The 18467-nt window shown below is 43.8% G+C and overlaps 1 pseudogene; it reads left to right on the forward strand.

Annotated features, from left to right (window-relative positions):
• The first annotated feature begins 8434 nt into the window (after window positions 1–8434).
• LOC123725261 (adhesion G-protein coupled receptor G2-like) lies at window positions 8435–17923 on the forward strand (annotated as a pseudogene).
• Window positions 17924–18467: the final 544 nt, after the last annotated feature.

Genomic DNA, 18467 nt, shown 5'->3' on the forward strand with positions numbered 1-18467 from the left:
TCCCACTGACACCAGAACACTACAGGTCTCACTGACACTAGAACACTACAGGTCTCACTGACACTAGAACACTACAGGTCTCACTGACACCAGACCACTACAGGTCTCACTGACACCAGAGCACTACAGTTCTCACTGATACCAGAACTCTACAGGTCTCACTGACGCTAGAACACTACAGGTCTCATTGACACTAGAACACTACAGGTCTCACTGACACCAGAACACTACAGGTCTCACTGACACTAGAACACTACAGGTCTCATTGACACTAGAGCACTACAGGTCTCACTGACACCAGAACACTACAGGTCTCACTGACACCAGAACACTACAGGTCTCACTGACACCAGAACATTACAGGTCTCACTGACGCTAGAACACTACAGGTCTTACTGACACCAGAACACTATAGGTCTCACTGAAACCAGAGCACTACAGGTCTCACTGACACCAGAACACTACAGGTCTCACTGACGCCAGAACACTACAGGTCTTATTGACACTAGAACACTACAGGTCTCACTGACACCAGAACACTACAGGTCTGACTGACACCAGAACACTACAGGTCTCACTGACACCAGAACACTACAGGTCTCACTGACACCAGAACACTACAGGTCTCACTGACACCAGAACACTACAGGTCTCATTGACACTAGAACACTACAGGTCTCACTGACACCAGAACACTACAGGTCTCACTGACACCAGAGCAGTACAGGTCCCATTGACACCAGAACACTACAGGTCTCACTGACAACAGACCACTACAGGTCTCACTGACACCAGAGCACTACAGGTCTCACTGATACCAGAACTCTACAGGTCTCACTGACGCTAGAACACTACAGGTCTCATTGACACTAGAACACTACAGGTCCTACTGACACCAGAACACTACAGGTCTCACTGACACTAGAACACTACAGGTCTCATTGACACTAGAGCACTACAGGTCTCACTGACACCAGAGCTCTATAGGTCTCACTGACACCAGAACACTACAGGTCCCACTGACACCAGAACACTACACGTCCCACTGACACCAGAACATTACAGGTCTCACTGACACTAGAACACTTCAGGTCTCACTGACACCAGAACACTACAGGTCTCACTGACGCCAGAACACTACAGGTCTCACTGACACTAGAACACTACAGGTCTCATTGACACTAGAGCATTACAGGTCTCACTGACACCAGAGCTCTACAGGTATCACTGACACCAGAGCACTACAGGTCTCACTGACACTAGAACACTACAGGTCTCACTGACACTAGAACACTACAGGTCTCACTGACACCAGAACACTACAGGTCTCACTGACACCAGAACTCTACAGGTCTCACTGACACCAGCACATTACAGGTCTCACTGACGCTAGAACAATACAGGTCTTACTGACACCAGAACACTACAGGTCTCACTGAAACCAGAGCACTACAGGTCTCACTGACACCAGAACACACCAGGTCTCACTGACACCAGAGCACTACAGGTCTCACTGACACCAGAACACTACAGGTCTCACTGACACCAGAGCACTACAGGTCTCACTGACACTAGAACACTACAGGTCTCACTGACACCAGAGCACTACATGTCTCACTGACACCAGAACACTACAGGTCTCACTGACACCAGAACACTACAGGTCTCACTGACACCAGAACACTACAGGTCTCACTGACACTAGAACACTACAGGTCTCTGACACCAGAACACTACAGGTCTCACTGACACCAGAACACTACAGGTCCCACTGACACCAGAACATTACAGGTCTCACTGACGCTAGAACACTACAGGTCTCACTGACACCAGAACACTACAGGTCTCACTGAAACCAGAGCACTACAGGTCTCACTGACACCAGAACACTACAGGTCTCACTGACACCAGAACACTACAGGTCTGACTGACACCAGAACACTACAGGTCTCACTGACACCAGAACACTACAGGTCTCACTGACACCAGAACACTATAGGTCTCACTGACACCAGAACACTACAGGTCTCATTGACACTAGAACACTACAGGTCTCCCTGACACCAGAACACTACAGGTCTCACTGACACCAGAGCAGTACAGGTCCCACTGACACCAGAACACTACAGGTCTCACTGACACTAGAACACTACAGGTCTCACTGACACTAGAACACTACAGGTCTCACTGACACCAGACCACTACAGGTCTCACTGACACCAGAGCACTACAGTTCTCACTGATGCCAGAACTCTACAGGTCTCACTGACGCTAGAACACTACAGGTCTCATTGACACTAGAACACTACAGGTCTCACTGACACCAGAACACTACAGGTCTCACTGACACTAGAACACTACAGGTCTCATTGACACTAGAGCACTACAGGTCTCACTGACACCAGAACACTACAGGTCTCACTGACACCAGAACACTACAGGTCTCACTGACACCAGAACATTACAGGTCTCACTGACGATAGAACACTACAGGTCTTACTGACACCAGAACACTATAGGTCTCACTGAAACCAGAGCACTACAGGTCTCACTGACACCAGAACACTACAGGTCTCACTGACGCCAGAACACTACAGGTCTTATTGACACTAGAACACTACAGGTCTCACTGACACCAGAACACTACAGGTCTCACTGACGCCAGAACACTACAGGTCTTATTGACACTAGAACACTACAGGTCTCACTGACACCAGAACACTACAGGTCTCACTGACGCCAGAACACTACAGGTCTTATTGACACTAGAACACTACAGGTCTCACTGGCGCCAGAACACTACAGGTCTCACTGACACCAGAACACTACAGGTCTCACTGACACCAGAACACTACAGGTCTCACTGACACCAGAACACTACAGGTCTCACTGACACCAGAACACTACAGGTCTCATTGACACTAGAACACTACAGGTCTCACTGACACCAGAACACTACAGGTCTCACTGACACCAGAGCAGTACAGGTCCCACTGACACCAGAACACTACAGGTCTCACTGACACCAGACCACTACAGGTCTCACTGACACCAGAGCACTACAGGTCTCACTGATACCAGAACTCTACAGGTCTCACTGACGCTAGAACACTACAGGTCTCATTGACACTAGAACACTACAGGTCCTACTGACACCAGAACACTACAGGTCTCACTGACACTAGAACACTACAGGTCTCATTGACACTAGAGCACTACAGGTCTCACTGACACCAGAGCTCTATAGGTCTCACTGACACCAGAACACTACAGGTCCCACTGACACCAGAACACTACACGTCCCACTGACACCAGAACATTACAGGTCTCACTGACACTAGAACACTTCAGGTCTCACTGACACCAGAACACTACAGGTCTCACTGACGCCAGAACACTACAGGTCTCACTGACACTAGAACACTACAGGTCTCATTGACACTAGAGCATTACAGGTCTCACTGACACCAGAGCTCTACAGGTCTCACTGACACCAGAGCACTACAGGTCTCACTGACACTAGAACACTACAGGTCTCACTGACACTAGAACACTACAGGTCTCACTGACACCAGAACACTACAGGTCTCACTGACACCAGAACTCTACAGGTCTCACTGACACCAGCACATTACAGGTCTCACTGACGCTAGAACAATACAGGTCTTACTGACACCAGAACACTACAGGTCTCACTGAAACCAGAGCACTACAGGTCCCACTGACACCAGAACACAACAGGTCTCACTGACACCAGAACACTACAGGTCTCATTGACACTAGAACACTACAGGTCTCACTGACACCAGAACACTACAGGTCTCACTGACACCAGAACACTACAGGTCTCACTGACACCAGAACACTACAGGTCTCACTGACACCAGAACACTACAGGTCTCACTGACACCAGAACACTACAGGTCTCACTGACACCAGAACACTACAGGTCTCACTGACACCAGAACACTACAGGTCTCATTGACACTAGAACACTACAGGTCTCACTGACACCAGAACACTACAGGTCTCACTGACACCAGAGCAGTACAGGTCCCACTGACACCAGAACACTACAGGTCTCACTGACACTGGAACACTACAGGTCTCAATGACACTAGAACACTACAGGTCTCACTGACACCAGAGCACTACAGGTCTCACTGACACCAGAGCACTACAGGTCTCACTGATACCAGAACTCTACAGGTCTCACTGACGCCAGAACACTACAGGTCTCATTGACACTAGAACACTACAGGTCTCACTGACACCAGAACACTACAGGTCTCATTGACACTAGAACACTACAGGTCTCACTGACACCAGAGCACTACAGGTCTCATTGACACTAGAACACGACAGGTCTCACTGACACCAGAACACTACAGGTCTCACTGACACTAGAACACTACAGGTCTCACTGACACTAGACCACTACAGGTCTCACTGACACTAGAACACTACAGGTCTCACTGACACCAGAACACTACAGGTCTCACTGACACCAGAACACTACAGGTCTCACTGACACCAGAACATTACAGGTCTCACTGACGCTAGAACACTACAGGTCTTACTGACACCAGAACACTATAGGTCTCACTGAAACCAGAGCACTACAGGTCTCACTGACACCAGAACACTACAGGTCTCACTGACGCCAGAACACTACAGGTCTTATTGACACTAGAACACTACAGGTCTCACTGACACCAGAACACTACAGGTCTGACTGACACCAGAACACTACAGGTCTCACTGACACCAGAACACTACAGGTCTCACTGACACCAGAACACTACAGGTCTCACTGACACCAGAACACTACAGGTCTCATTGACACTAGAACACTACAGTTCTCACTGACACCAGAACACTACAGGTCTCACTGACACCAGAGCAGTACAGGTCCCACTGACACCAGAACATTACAGGTCTCACTGACACTAGAACACTTCAGGTCTCACTGACACCAGAACACTACAGGTCTCACTGACGCCAGAACACTACAGGTCTCACTGACACTAGAACACTACAGGTCTCATTGACACTAGAGCATTACAGGTCTCACTGACACCAGAGCTCTACAGGTCTCACTGACACCAGAGCACTACAGGTCTCTTTGACACTAGAACACTACAGGTCTCACTGACACTAGAACACTACAGGTCTCACTGACACCAGAACACTACAGGTCTCACTGACACCAGAACTCTACAGGTCTCACTGACACCAGCACATTACAGGTCTCACTGACGCTAGAACAATACAGGTCTTACTGACACCAGAACACTACAGGTCTCACTGAAACCAGAGCACTACAGGTCCCACTGACACCAGAACACAACAGGTCTCACTGACACCAGAACACTACAGGTCTCATTGACACTAGAACACTACAGGTCTCACTGACACCAGAACACTACAGGTCTCACTAACACCAGAACACTACAGGTCTCACTGACACCAGAACACTACAGGTCTCACTGACACCAGAACACTACAGGTCTCACTGACACCAGAACACTACAGGTCTCACTGACACCAGAACACTACAGGTCTCACTGACACCAGAACACTACAGGTCTCATTGACACTAGAACACTACAGGTCTCACTGACACCAGAACACTACAGGTCTCACTGACACCAGAGCAGTACAGGTCCCACTGACACCAGAACACTACAGGTCTCACTGACACTGGAACACTACAGGTCTCAATGACAGTAGAACACTACAGGTCTCACTGACACCAGAGCACTACAGGTCTCACTGACACCAGAGCACTACAGGTCTCACTGATACCAGAACTCTACAGGTCTCACTGACGCTAGAACACTACAGGTCTCATTGACACTAGAACACTACAGGTCTCACTGACACCAGAACACTACAGGTCTCATTGACACTAGAACACTACAGGTCTCTCTGACACCAGAGCACTACAGGTCTCATTGACACTAGAACACGACAGGTCTCACTGACACCAGAACACTACAGGTCTCACTGACACTAGAACACTACAGGTCTCACTGACACTAGACCACTACAGGTCTCACTGACACTAGAACACTACAGGTCTCACTGACACCAGAACACTACAGGTCTCACTGACACCAGAACACTACAGGTCTCACTGACACCAGAACATTACAGGTCTCACTGACGCTAGAACACTACAGGTCTTACTGACACCAGAACACTATAGGTCTCACTGAAACCAGAGCACTACAGGTCTCACTGACACCAGAACACTACAGGTCTCACTGACGCCAGAACACTACAGGTCTTATTGACACTAGAACACTACAGGTCTCACTGACACCAGAACACTACAGGTCTGACTGACACCAGAACACTACAGGTCTCACTGACACCAGAACACTACAGGTCTCACTGACACCAGAACACTACAGGTCTCACTGACACCAGAACACTACAGGTCTCATTGACACTAGAACACTACAGTTCTCACTGACACCAGAACACTACAGGTCTCACTGACACCAGAGCAGTACAGGTCCCACTGACACCAGAACACTACAGGTCTCACTGACACCAGACCACTACAGGTCTCACTGACACCAGAGCACTACAGGTCTCACTGATACCAGAACTCTACAGGTCTCACTGACGCTAGAACACTACAGGTCTCATTGACACTAGAACACTACAGGTCCTACTGACACCAGAACACTACAGGTCTCACTGACACTAGAACACTACAGGTCTCATTGACACTAGAGCACTACAGGTCTCACTGACTCCAGAACACTACAGGTCTCACCCATCCCTTTAGGAATAGATATGATGGTTAATAGCACCATCCATTAAGTGACTATATACCAGGATCATCTGCCTGTTGCAGGCACCTAATGATTTGGTAAGTCAATTTACCATTTATATCATAGACTTTAAAACAATTGTACTTTAACTTCACTTTAATGATGTTGACCAAGTTCTTCAGTATTTGTACATTTATTTGTAATTAAACAAAAATGTTAGTTGAATCCAAGACAGCGGTTTACACAGTGATAAAGTGTGAAGTGGCGAACCAATTGTTTTGGGGGGGGTGAATACTTCATATGATATAAAATATATGTCGAACTCTGTTCTCTGTTTAGTATATCCATTTCCAACTCAATGTCATTGTAATCATAATGGCATCTCTCATTCATGTCATAAATTGTCATATTTTACGATTGTCTATAATTCTGCTATAGACTATTCTAGATGTTCATTACTGTAAATATGGTCAGTCTCATGTTGAGTTACACACTGGACTATGAAGGGTCGTTTCATATGATTTCAACCCTTTCTGACTTCATCCCTTTTGATTTGAACAAATCCTTCCATACATGTTGTCCCATGGTAGAAGTGGTCAGAAAGTTACTTTTTAGACCTGAATAGCCATTTTGCATACCCCACCCTACAATGAGACAGCCATGTCTTCATCACTGAAAAATATAAACGGTTGACTTTGATATCATTTGAAATGTGGTCAAACTATTTTATCATTTCTTGAAAAAATGTAAAATACATGAGAAAACAGTTTGACAACAGTGTTTGTAAGCTTTCAAATAATTTCTAAATCAACAATTTATTTTTTCCAGTGATGAAGACACGGTTGTCCCATGGTAGGGTGGGTTATGCAAAATGGGTCAACTTTGAGCATCTCTATGAATGTTTTGTCACTTTCTGACCACTTCTACCGTGGGCAAACATGTATGGAAGGTTTAGTTCAAATGAAAAGTGGTGCAGTCAGAAAGGGGTTGAAATCATATGGAACCACCTTAAAGGCTTTGGCAGTGGGAGCAATGATAACCAAAAGTCAATATGCGAACACATAACAAAGTGCAATAGAGTTGCTATATTCTCTCAGATACTGTATTGTGCTGGTTAATAGCTGCTTAGAAAACTGTCCTTTGGAAAGTGTTTGTCCAAATGTAAAGCGTGTACAATGATTGATAGGGTTTACACAGAATAACTTTTTGCCCTACAAAATACGATCTTCAAATATTACATTTCAAAGATGTATATAAAACACCAGAGTAAAAGTTTGAGTGCAGGTCTTACTGTTATTGATGTTTATTTCAGAGCTGTGATGAACTTCTGTAAGAAACTCTTCCATCTCCTTCCCAGTGTGTCTCTACTAAGCTGTGCCTCTCCCCAGGACCCAGGTAAACAGCTGGCCACAGCACTGCACTGCACTCACACTCACACTCAATTACACACACAACTGATCAATAACAAGCCATATGCTGCCAATTTTCGGGGAGAAATACTGTATCTGGAAGAGAGTGAAGATATGAATGGAGATATGGAAGATAAGTACGACCAACAACGATTGAGAAAATAAAAAGTGCCTGCTGACAGTGGTCCGTGTGCCCTATGTACACCAGAGTGTTCCAGCGTGAGCTTGTGGGGGAAGATGGCTGACTTTACAGGGGATTGCAGCTACTGGCAGCTGAGTCCTGACCTCTCAATCCCTGCCCTGGAGGAGCTCAGTGTGTGTGTCCACCTCAAACAGCACATGAATACACCGGCCTGGACAGCCTTCATGTACCGCCACCCTGACGGGCTGCAGGCTGAGCTGGGCCTGGCGGGTCAGGAGGGCCTGGTCCACACCTGGCTGTTTGGGATGAGGTGGTCAGCCCCCCTCCACCTCCCCCTGAGCCACTGGACCTACATCTGTATAACCTGGTCTGGGGCATCTCACCAGCCAGCCCTCTACGTCAATGGGACCAGTGTGGATGTTACAGCCCATGCTAAGGAATCCCCCCTGTCCCCCTCCTGCTGCAGGCTGGCCGCGCACGGGACGCTCACCCTGGACGTCTGTCTCTGTTCCGCATGTGGGGACATGTGGGGACCCCTGAACAGGTGTCTGACCTGAGCTGCACAGAGGGGATGAGGTGCGCTCGGATTCTGTCGACTGGCTTACCCTGAGGTGTCCTCCAGTCCCAGACTCCCGTCTACAGTGTGGTGAGCCAGGAGACCATTTATATTTGATATAGATTTTGATTGTCTGTACATTTATTTTGAATGTAATTCTCTATGGAAAAACTGATTGGTGTCAGCTATGAGCAGCCATTTTGTATTTCTCCGGTGTCCTCTGCTGTTCCTGTTATGTATCTGGACCCAAGTTCAAATATTGATCTCGTATCCAATGGTGCAAACACAGGGTGCATCATTAAACATGTGTTAAACATCCATCTCAAAGCTCTCTGCAGTTACTTTCAGGTCGTTAGATTCAGTAGATATGTAGATGATAAGTAGTCACAAATCAGAAGGTATATGGTCTAAACACCAAAGCTATGTTTTGTATCTTATACATTGCTTCTGATCTATTACATAATTTTCATAATTTCTGTCAGCCTGGTCTCTGTTTGAAGTTAAAGTCAAGATTGCCATCATCCGCTACGATGGAAACAGTACAGATAAATACAAAGCCAGAGACCTCGCACATCAATGGGTAAGCTACTGGGTCACATTTCACTTCCTGTTGCACAGTGTTTAGAATGATTCCAATATTACTCTCCATATGTAATGTTCTCTATTTTGATGGATCCATTACCTTTATCTACTTGCAGCTCAGACAAATATTACCATCCAACAAATATTACCTTCCAACAAATATTACTATCCAACAAATATTACCTTCCAACAAATATTACCATCCAACAAATATTACCATCCAACAAATATTACTATCCAACAAATATTACCATCCAACAAATATTACCTTCCAACAAATATTACCATCCAACAAATATTACTATCCGACAAATATTACCATCCAACAAATATTACCTTCCAACAAATATTACTATCCAACAAATATTACCTTCCAACAATTATTACTATCGAACAAATATTACTATCCAACAAATATTACCATCCAACAAATATTACCTTCCAACAAATATTACCATCCAACAAATATTACCTTCCAACAAATATTACCATCCAACAAATATTACCATCCAACAAATATTACCTTCCAACAAATATTACCATCCAACAAATATTACCTTCCAACAAATATTACTTGTACAGAGTCTCTGTGTCTGTGTCAACCGGGTTTACACATTTATTACACATTTATTACAGGTTTATCATGGATTTATGTATGCAATATAAGTTAACCATCTCTTCTTCTCATTTGTAATCTCTAATGCAGGCCATATCACACGCTTGACAGTGTTGGTGAGACATACGAGGAAGAGGTCCAGGTAAGTGTTGAACTCGATGGAATGATGATACTACAATATACAGTAACAACAATAACGTGATAGTTACAAAGTTAAACATTTATTCTGATGATGATCAGTGCACCTTTTTGAGCACAGATGATAGCATGTATTCCGATTTGAATTCCCCAGGACAAACCAAAATTGTGGGCTGAATTCAATGTTAACAAGTAAGAAATACTTTATTCTGGTGTTATTCACAAGTTTCACTTTTTGAAAATGGTCTCTATGACACTACTACAATTGGCAAAACATTTACAAAGAAATATACTCACTACCTCACATTTCCAGGAGCTGATTGAAGCTATATGTTTGGGACTAACAGGACTTGTGCTTGTTGTTGTTTAACCATTGTTGTATCACCACACAGCTGAGACTGCCTGGTCCACCTCAACGTGATCCCCAGCTCTGATGTCAGTACAGTGCAGAAACAGGTCTCTCTTTTGCTGAACACCCATCACAACTCTGGATATCTCACACTAATGGCTGACCCCCACAGCATCCAAGTGAACGCTGTAGGTAAGACACAAAGCATTTCAAAAGAAATCCCACCTTTGGAGAGAAAATAACGACTAAAGAGGAAAGGTTACTAAGTGATTAGGGCCCTGAGTTTTTCCTCCTGGTCAGGAGGACAAACTCCTGGTCTTATAGATGATCTAGACGTGTGATGTCAATGGTCTATGGTTCCACTGTGATGAGGAGAACCAATACAGGTCTATGTGGAGAGTGATTGTCTTTTTCCACAGAGGACTTCCCAGGAGCCACACACATTCCTCCCATTGACATAGTCACTGAAGCCTCTTCTGACACAACCACAGACCTTAGTGTCACGACTGGTGGCAAACTCTCAGGTTAGTGTGTTCCTCATCTGTTTCTGGAAACCATCCCTTCTTCCATCCACAACCAAACTAATTACTGCATGTGATACGATTTTTGACTTGAAATATAGTGGTTTTAAAATGTCTCCCGTCCACCAGATGTATATACCTTTTATTTTACCACGTCTAGACGGATTTTACGTACTGGATGCACATGTGCTTCGCTTTTCAACTAGCTAAAAGCTAGCTAGTTGGAGTCTGTGTGTCTGTACTATAGTTTGTACCACAGCACAGTAAAGCAAAACAAGAGTTGAAAATATTGAACTTGTGCGGTACACAGAATGCACGGCAGCCTAGTGCCTCACCCCCAATGTAGAGCTGCTCCACTGACAATGAATGACTTCCACCGGAACGCAACGAGTTCCATGCATCTGGTGGACATGAGGCGTAAACTGTCTTTCATTACAGACATATATTTTGAGGTTGATGCGAGCGTGACCCTTATTGGGTCCTGTGACGATCCGGGACAGACCATCAGTAACTGGGTATGTGTGCTGATAGGACAGCATTTCTTCATTCAAATGCTTGTCTTCCTGATTAATCCAGGTTACTAATTATTCTGCCTGTTCTCTGACACTTTCAGCTGCATGGCACTCTACCTGCTGAGATGTCTGTTCTGACCTTCCAGCTTTTGAGAAAGGCATACAGGTATGTATCACATAAAATCTGCACCAGTGCCCGTTCGTGGTTGAGACCTTTCCAGAACTAGACAACATTGATGTCACTCCTGGTGAGTTCCTCAATAGTTCTGCTACGTCCATTTAGAACACAACTTTACTGTCCATATGTCGTCCGAAATTTACATTTCATGCCAAAGAGACCCACGGTAAGCCTGATGTTTCGAATGGTTAAGACCACGCAAACCACGGTGTAAACTGAGGTTGCAAATGTTTGAACTACAATACTACCTCATTAAATTTACATGAGACCAGATAACGTGGAGGTCACGAGCCCCATGTTGAAATGGTTAATTTTCTACTACACCAGCCAAAATACAGCTCAGCCTCAATATGGCAAAATGGTATGAACTCTGAACTATCGATCACTACATAAAATAAGTGATTAAATCCTAGTCGTCACGGTTATCAGTCTGCAGCTGAGAACGTACGTGGCCTAGGACGAGGACACAGACAATCCTCTAAGAACTACAGGGTACTCCATTGTATCCACTCTAATCAACACTACGACCAGAAAGATTTTACAAAGGACAATGGCGATCTCTTGTATTTACATGAGCATAGCTTCTCAAGATACGATACAGACTCATTCCTTTGTCTCTCCTCCCCCCGCTCTTTCTTCCTCCACCCTTTGTGTAACCAGCTGTCATTTCGGGTTAGTCCACTAGGGACTTTTCATGGCATGATTAGTAATCAATGTATAATCTATCCTGTTGTATGTATGTTTGTAATTCTGTGTGATTATTTAGTTATTTAGTAAATAAATAATTAAGCCAATTTGTATATTGCTGATTCATTATGGAAACTAGGGTTCGTGCAGATAACCAAGAATTTTACGACGTTTGGAATGAGATTAATGAGGTAACAATTAATAATCATTTATGGAAGACTAATTGATAAGATGAAAATATCTGAAGAGTCGATTCGGGAAATAGAGACTCTATAAAAAAAATTCCCATGGTGCGCCGACTTCCTAGTTAATTAAAGTTTACATGATTAGTTTAATCACTGTCACGTCCTGACCAGCAAGTGGAGCTGGTGTAGTAGTTTGGGGGTCAGGACGTGGCAGTCTGGTGTGTGTCTTGTGACTCCTGATCAGGAACAGCTGGGAATCGTTGTTCCTGATTGGGAGTCACATATGTAGGAGTTGTTTGTCACTGGGGTTTGTGGGTAATTGTTTCTTGTTTAGTGTGTTTGCACCTGACAGGACTGTTGGCTGTCAGTTTCCTTGTTTTGTTTGTTATAGTGTTCTTTCTAATTAAATTGAAAGATGAATACTAACTCCGCTGCATTTTGGTCCATTCCTGAAGACAGCCCTTACAATCACGTAGTAATAATAATTACACAGAGAATTGATTTGATAAAATAACAATCTTCACATTAAGGATACTAAAGACACGACAACAGTTATACTGCACTCTAACTGCAATCCATTTTCGTAAGGGTGACAATAAATCAATTGAACAACCACTTGTAAAATGATCAATCAAACCCATATTTTACTGCCTGATCCAATTATATTTTCTCTTGAAGCTTGGTAAGGAGGTGCAGTGTGTCTACTGGGACTTCAATCAAAATGGTGGGTCCCATTATAAATCACTGAATAATTATCAAACAAATCAAATCAGAACATTTTTGAAAGAGTATACTTCGAGTTGATTTGTATGTGTGTTATATCAGAGGTAGATGGAGTATTTTGTTTATATTACTACAGATGGAAAGGGAGGATGGGAACGGCATGGATGCAGGAAGCACAACACCCGTGCTTACTATAGCACATGCCTGTGTGACCACCTCACTCATTTTGGAGTACTTCTGGTAAAGGCCAGTCACCTTACAAAACTTTACAGAAGCTTTGTTGTCACTATGATGTCATTCTCTACCCCACTGTCCTCACTTGTATTGTAGGACGTATCCAGGACACCAATCGACATACCAAATGAGGAAATTCTGACCATCATAACTTATCTTGGCTGTGGTGTATCCTCTCTCTTCCTGGGAATCACTGTGTTGACATGCACAGCGTCTGAGTATGAATCAATCCAGTTAAATACTGTACACCCGGCACCTTCCGTTTTTTAGTGTTACCGTCTTCCTGTTTTCACACTATCATCTTTTCGTCTTTTGTAAAGTAACTTATTCTTTCCACAGCCTCCTCCTTTTTTCATACACTTTATACAATCTACTTGATTCTTGCCCTCTCTACTTTCTCTCTGTCTCACATCCCCCCCATCTTCCCTCACAGGAAGCTCCGCAGAGACTATCCATCCAAGATCCTCATCAACTTGTCTCTGGCGCTGCTGGAGCTCAACATGGTTTTCCTGGTCAACTCCTGGCTCTCTTCCTTTGGCAACTGTGGGCTCTGTGTGGCGGTGGCTTCCACACTGCACTACTTCCTGCTGGCCTCTTTCACCTGGATGGGCCTGGAGGCTGTGCACATGTACTTTGCCTTGGTCAAAGTCTTCAATGTTTATGTACCCTCCTACATTCTAAAGCTCTGCGCCCTGGGATGGGGTGAGTCAACCTCTCAGTTCATTTAGAACATCAGTCAAATTTTTTATATATATTGTTTTTACTAGTTATGAGTATTCCCCGTTACTTTTATAAATTGAACCATATCACCTCTTCTCCTTCTCCATCTTCCTACCCTCTTGCAGGAATCCCTCTGGTTATGTGTTGCCTTGTTCTGGTTGTGAAGAGAGGGTAGGAATTCTTATGGCAGTTCCCTCGGCAGTGAGTCCATGGAACCACTGGATAACTCCGAGGCATTGTGGGTATTAGATTCATCCAGCGGTAGTTTATCGTTCCTGGTCATTAGATGATCAGCACTTTTTTTTATGACACTGAATGACATGTATCTGACACTCTCAATGTCAACTCAAGTCAAAACTTTATACAGTTAAATTGAGCTACATGTAGATGATGGATGACCATTGTGTGGTATTAGTGTCTGTATAGTATATCTGTGTTTTGTAGATTCTGGACTGAGGTTGTTATTCAGATGCGTACATAAATCCTACTCTCTCCTATTATCAGCTGCTAGATCCAAGATGAAGTGGCTTTCTATGTGTCTGTGGTGGGCTACATTCTGCTGGTGCTGCTGTGCAACATGGTTACCTTCGTTGTGGTCCTGGTCCAGATCCGCCACATGCGGGTCAATCAGCCAGCCGGCATCCACAGCGGACTCCTTCTGCAGGACCTGAAGGGGGTGTCCAGTCTCACCTTCCTGCTGGGTCTCACCTGGACTGTGGCTTTATTCGCCTGGGGGGCAGCCAAGGTTCCTCTCCTCTACGTCTTCTGTGTCCTGAACGGTCTGCAAGGTAAGTGACTGCTGCCAAGCAACAGGCATTCATCTGTTTAAGTCATAGGGTATAGGGTATAACCTGATGCCAGTTCATCCCTTTAACCTTTTACTGCAGTGGGCTAAATCAGGGTCACACAGAGTGATTCTTGGTAGTCTTAAACAAATCTACTTTGAAACAAAAGTATACACCTCACACACATATACGATGTCAGATATAGAGTTGAAATGTATAAAATTTTGAGTTTGCGTCCCAATATTACACTTTATATGCTATACATCACAGAAGACTGAACTATAACTGTCACAAGCGTCGTTAAGGACAGACCAAGGTGCAAAAAAAGAAAAAACAAACGACAGCAAACAGTTTCGTAAAGGTTCACAGACTATAACGGAAAATAACCACCCACAAAACCCAAAGGAAAACAGGCTGCCTAAGTATGGCTTCCAATCAGAGACAACAAAAGACACCTGCCTCTGATTGGAAACCATACTCGGCCAAACCTGGAAAACGGAACATAGAAAATTAAAACTAGAACCAAAATCCCCTAGACCAAAAACCCCCAAATAATCTTTCTTAATTATGCAATTATGAAAAATATTAATATTGTTATTCAGATGCGTACATAAATCCTTCTCTCTCCTATTATCAGCTGCTGGATCCAAGATGAAGTGGCATTCCACCCATGAGGCCAAAGAGGGTGCTTTTGTTAATCAAATCAAATCAAATTTTATTTGTCACATACACGTGTTTAGCGGATGTTATTGCGGGTGTAGCGAAATGCTTGTATTTGACTACAGGAAAGGGCTACGTCATAGTGTATTGGGTAAACAGGGTATAACCTAACATCAGTCTCACCACTGTGTTTCAGGGTTCTTTATATTTCTGTTCCACTGTCTGATGAAGGAGAATGTGAGGAAACAATGGAGAATCCATTTGTGCTTTGGCAGCTTTAGACTCCAAGAATACTCTGGTATTTACAACCACATATCAATATACCTTCCTACCACCCAAATTAGAAATGAAATTATTCAGTTTGACCATTGTCATATTAAATTAAATATATACAAAAAAATAAATGTTGACGTGAAAATAAAAAGTTATAAATGTATAACTTGTCTTGTTCAGAATGGAGCCATACTGCCACAGTTGGAGCCAAATCCAGGCCTAGCCCTCTGGTGCGCATGCCCTCAGTGAGGTCCATCAAGTCCAGTGCCACAGATAGCACCTCAGCCTTCTCCGACTCCAGTCAACGATAAGTCTCCATCAGAAGACCTAACTTGGGTGAGATCCCATTTTTTCCAAGTAAGAATCATTCTGATTTATCATTATTCTATGACTCATATTAGGACATTATCATGAGTGATTAGAGAGAAGGTGCTTATGGTGTAAATATATGTTCTTCTTGTTTCGCCCTGGTTGGCAGACCTCGTGTATGAGAATTGTTTGGCACTACCACGCGTCCAACGCAACCACACTCCTCTTCCTCACAAGAGCGCCTCTTTCCCAGCGGAGGGGAACTACGAGGGGCCCACTTGGCAAGATGGATCTCACCCAAGACATTGGCTACCCATCCCTTAACACCTTTCAAAATCAGCAAGGAGGAACACCTTTTAATTTGTGCTAAATGAATGAATAGAAAAACAAAGATTGTACGTCAACTTGTGCAGTCAGCGTGTACAATCTGAAATATCAGACATAGCTTGCTTCTGTGTAACATGGCAGCTTGTGCTTTGACTCAATCTTAATGGGAGATAAACACACTTGTCAAGGAAGTCTCCCTAAGAGAGTAGCATATGCACAGTATGATAAAGCAAAAATGATTTGGGTCATAATATGAATTATGTTTTTAATTTCTTCTTACATTGGAACACATAAAAATGCAGTTATATCTGATGAGTGATGTCCTGATGTTCATCCTTACTGATCTATTCATTGTACTTAAGGTGTGACAAATTAGACTAGTCTGTAAACGTGTGTAAAACTGACAATAAATGACATAGACTGCAATCATTTTTTAAATATCAGTATTTGTGTCAGCATCAAAGTATTATGTGAGATGAAAAATACAAGTATGTGCCTGAAAATTTGGGATGGGAGCACTGACACCAGTTATTTTGTTGATTTGTGGTGAACGGGTTGGTGCTCTCTACTGCCCCCTGCTGCTACATTAAATATCTACATGGGCAAATATGATCTATTAGCCTATTTTGACAAGATATTCGCCTGACCACACTAACAATGGAAATACATGTCCTCAAGGATGGATGGCAGACGTGATCAGGTGGAACCATTCTTGCACAGATGAGACAATGAGCCAGGCATTTCCACTCAACACCAATGTGGATGAGCATTAGAGGGAGAAAGAGAGAGACACAGCTGCATGTGAGCTCTCACATTTTTCTACGTGTTTTTTTACAAAAGGATAGATTTGGAGTTAGCTAAACTTGGATGTTTTGGCAGGGACATATACAGGATGCTACCCTCCACAGGATGGCATTCACTCCAGGTCAAAATTCCAAACCTACAACCTAATTTTGGACAAAATTACCTGGATGGATTACTGCTACCAAGGATTCCTTTTTACAAGCTATACGGAGGGTGCTCTAGCAAGCAAACAGCAGAGACCTGAGGACACCACCCAACCTGAAACTGAGTGAGTAGTTGGAGTAGCAGAGCCCTCCAACTCTCAGAGCCAGGAAGCAGGGGTGAAGGTAGCAGATGACCCAGGGGTGGAACCAGAGACCTCTGAGGACTCAGAAGTAGGTTCCACTGACAGCAGCCTGACAGGAAGTGATGAAGAGGACACGTAGAGAGATGTCTGTCTACACCCCCCTTGTTAAGGATATACAAAGGACACTGCTAAACTGCCCCACACCTCCCAGTTTGATTGGTGGAACGTGACACACTGAGGATGGAGGAATTGAACTGTTGCCATGGAAGTACTCTGTTCTTGAATACTTGGCGATTTTAATTTAAAAAAAAGTGATTTAGATATTTTGAATTATTTCCCTTAAAAACACATAAAAAATGTACAAAATCGCTTTAATGTTTTTTATACTAAGAATTTGTGTAATGAACTAAATGATCTTGGTCTTGATATGAGTCATCTGGAATGGAAACACAATTAGGGACTAAGCCTTGGAGAAGTGTAAAACTGAAAGGGTTTACATCCGTGTTTCTCATTGGCTCTCTCGTAGTGGACTCGATTTCAACCTTAAAGCTGGAACTCAAGTGTCTGTCTTGTCATATGATTTATTTTGAGATGGAAAATCAATTTGACAATTTACCAATGGCAACCATGCATGATATTGTTTCATCTTTCACCTCTATTATTGATTGCTGTGTAGATGTTGC

The sequence above is a fragment of the Salmo salar genome, chromosome 11 (assembly GCF_965601325.2).
Source record: "Salmo salar chromosome 11, fSalSal1, whole genome shotgun sequence".
Taxonomy (NCBI): Eukaryota; Metazoa; Chordata; class Actinopteri; order Salmoniformes; family Salmonidae; genus Salmo; species Salmo salar.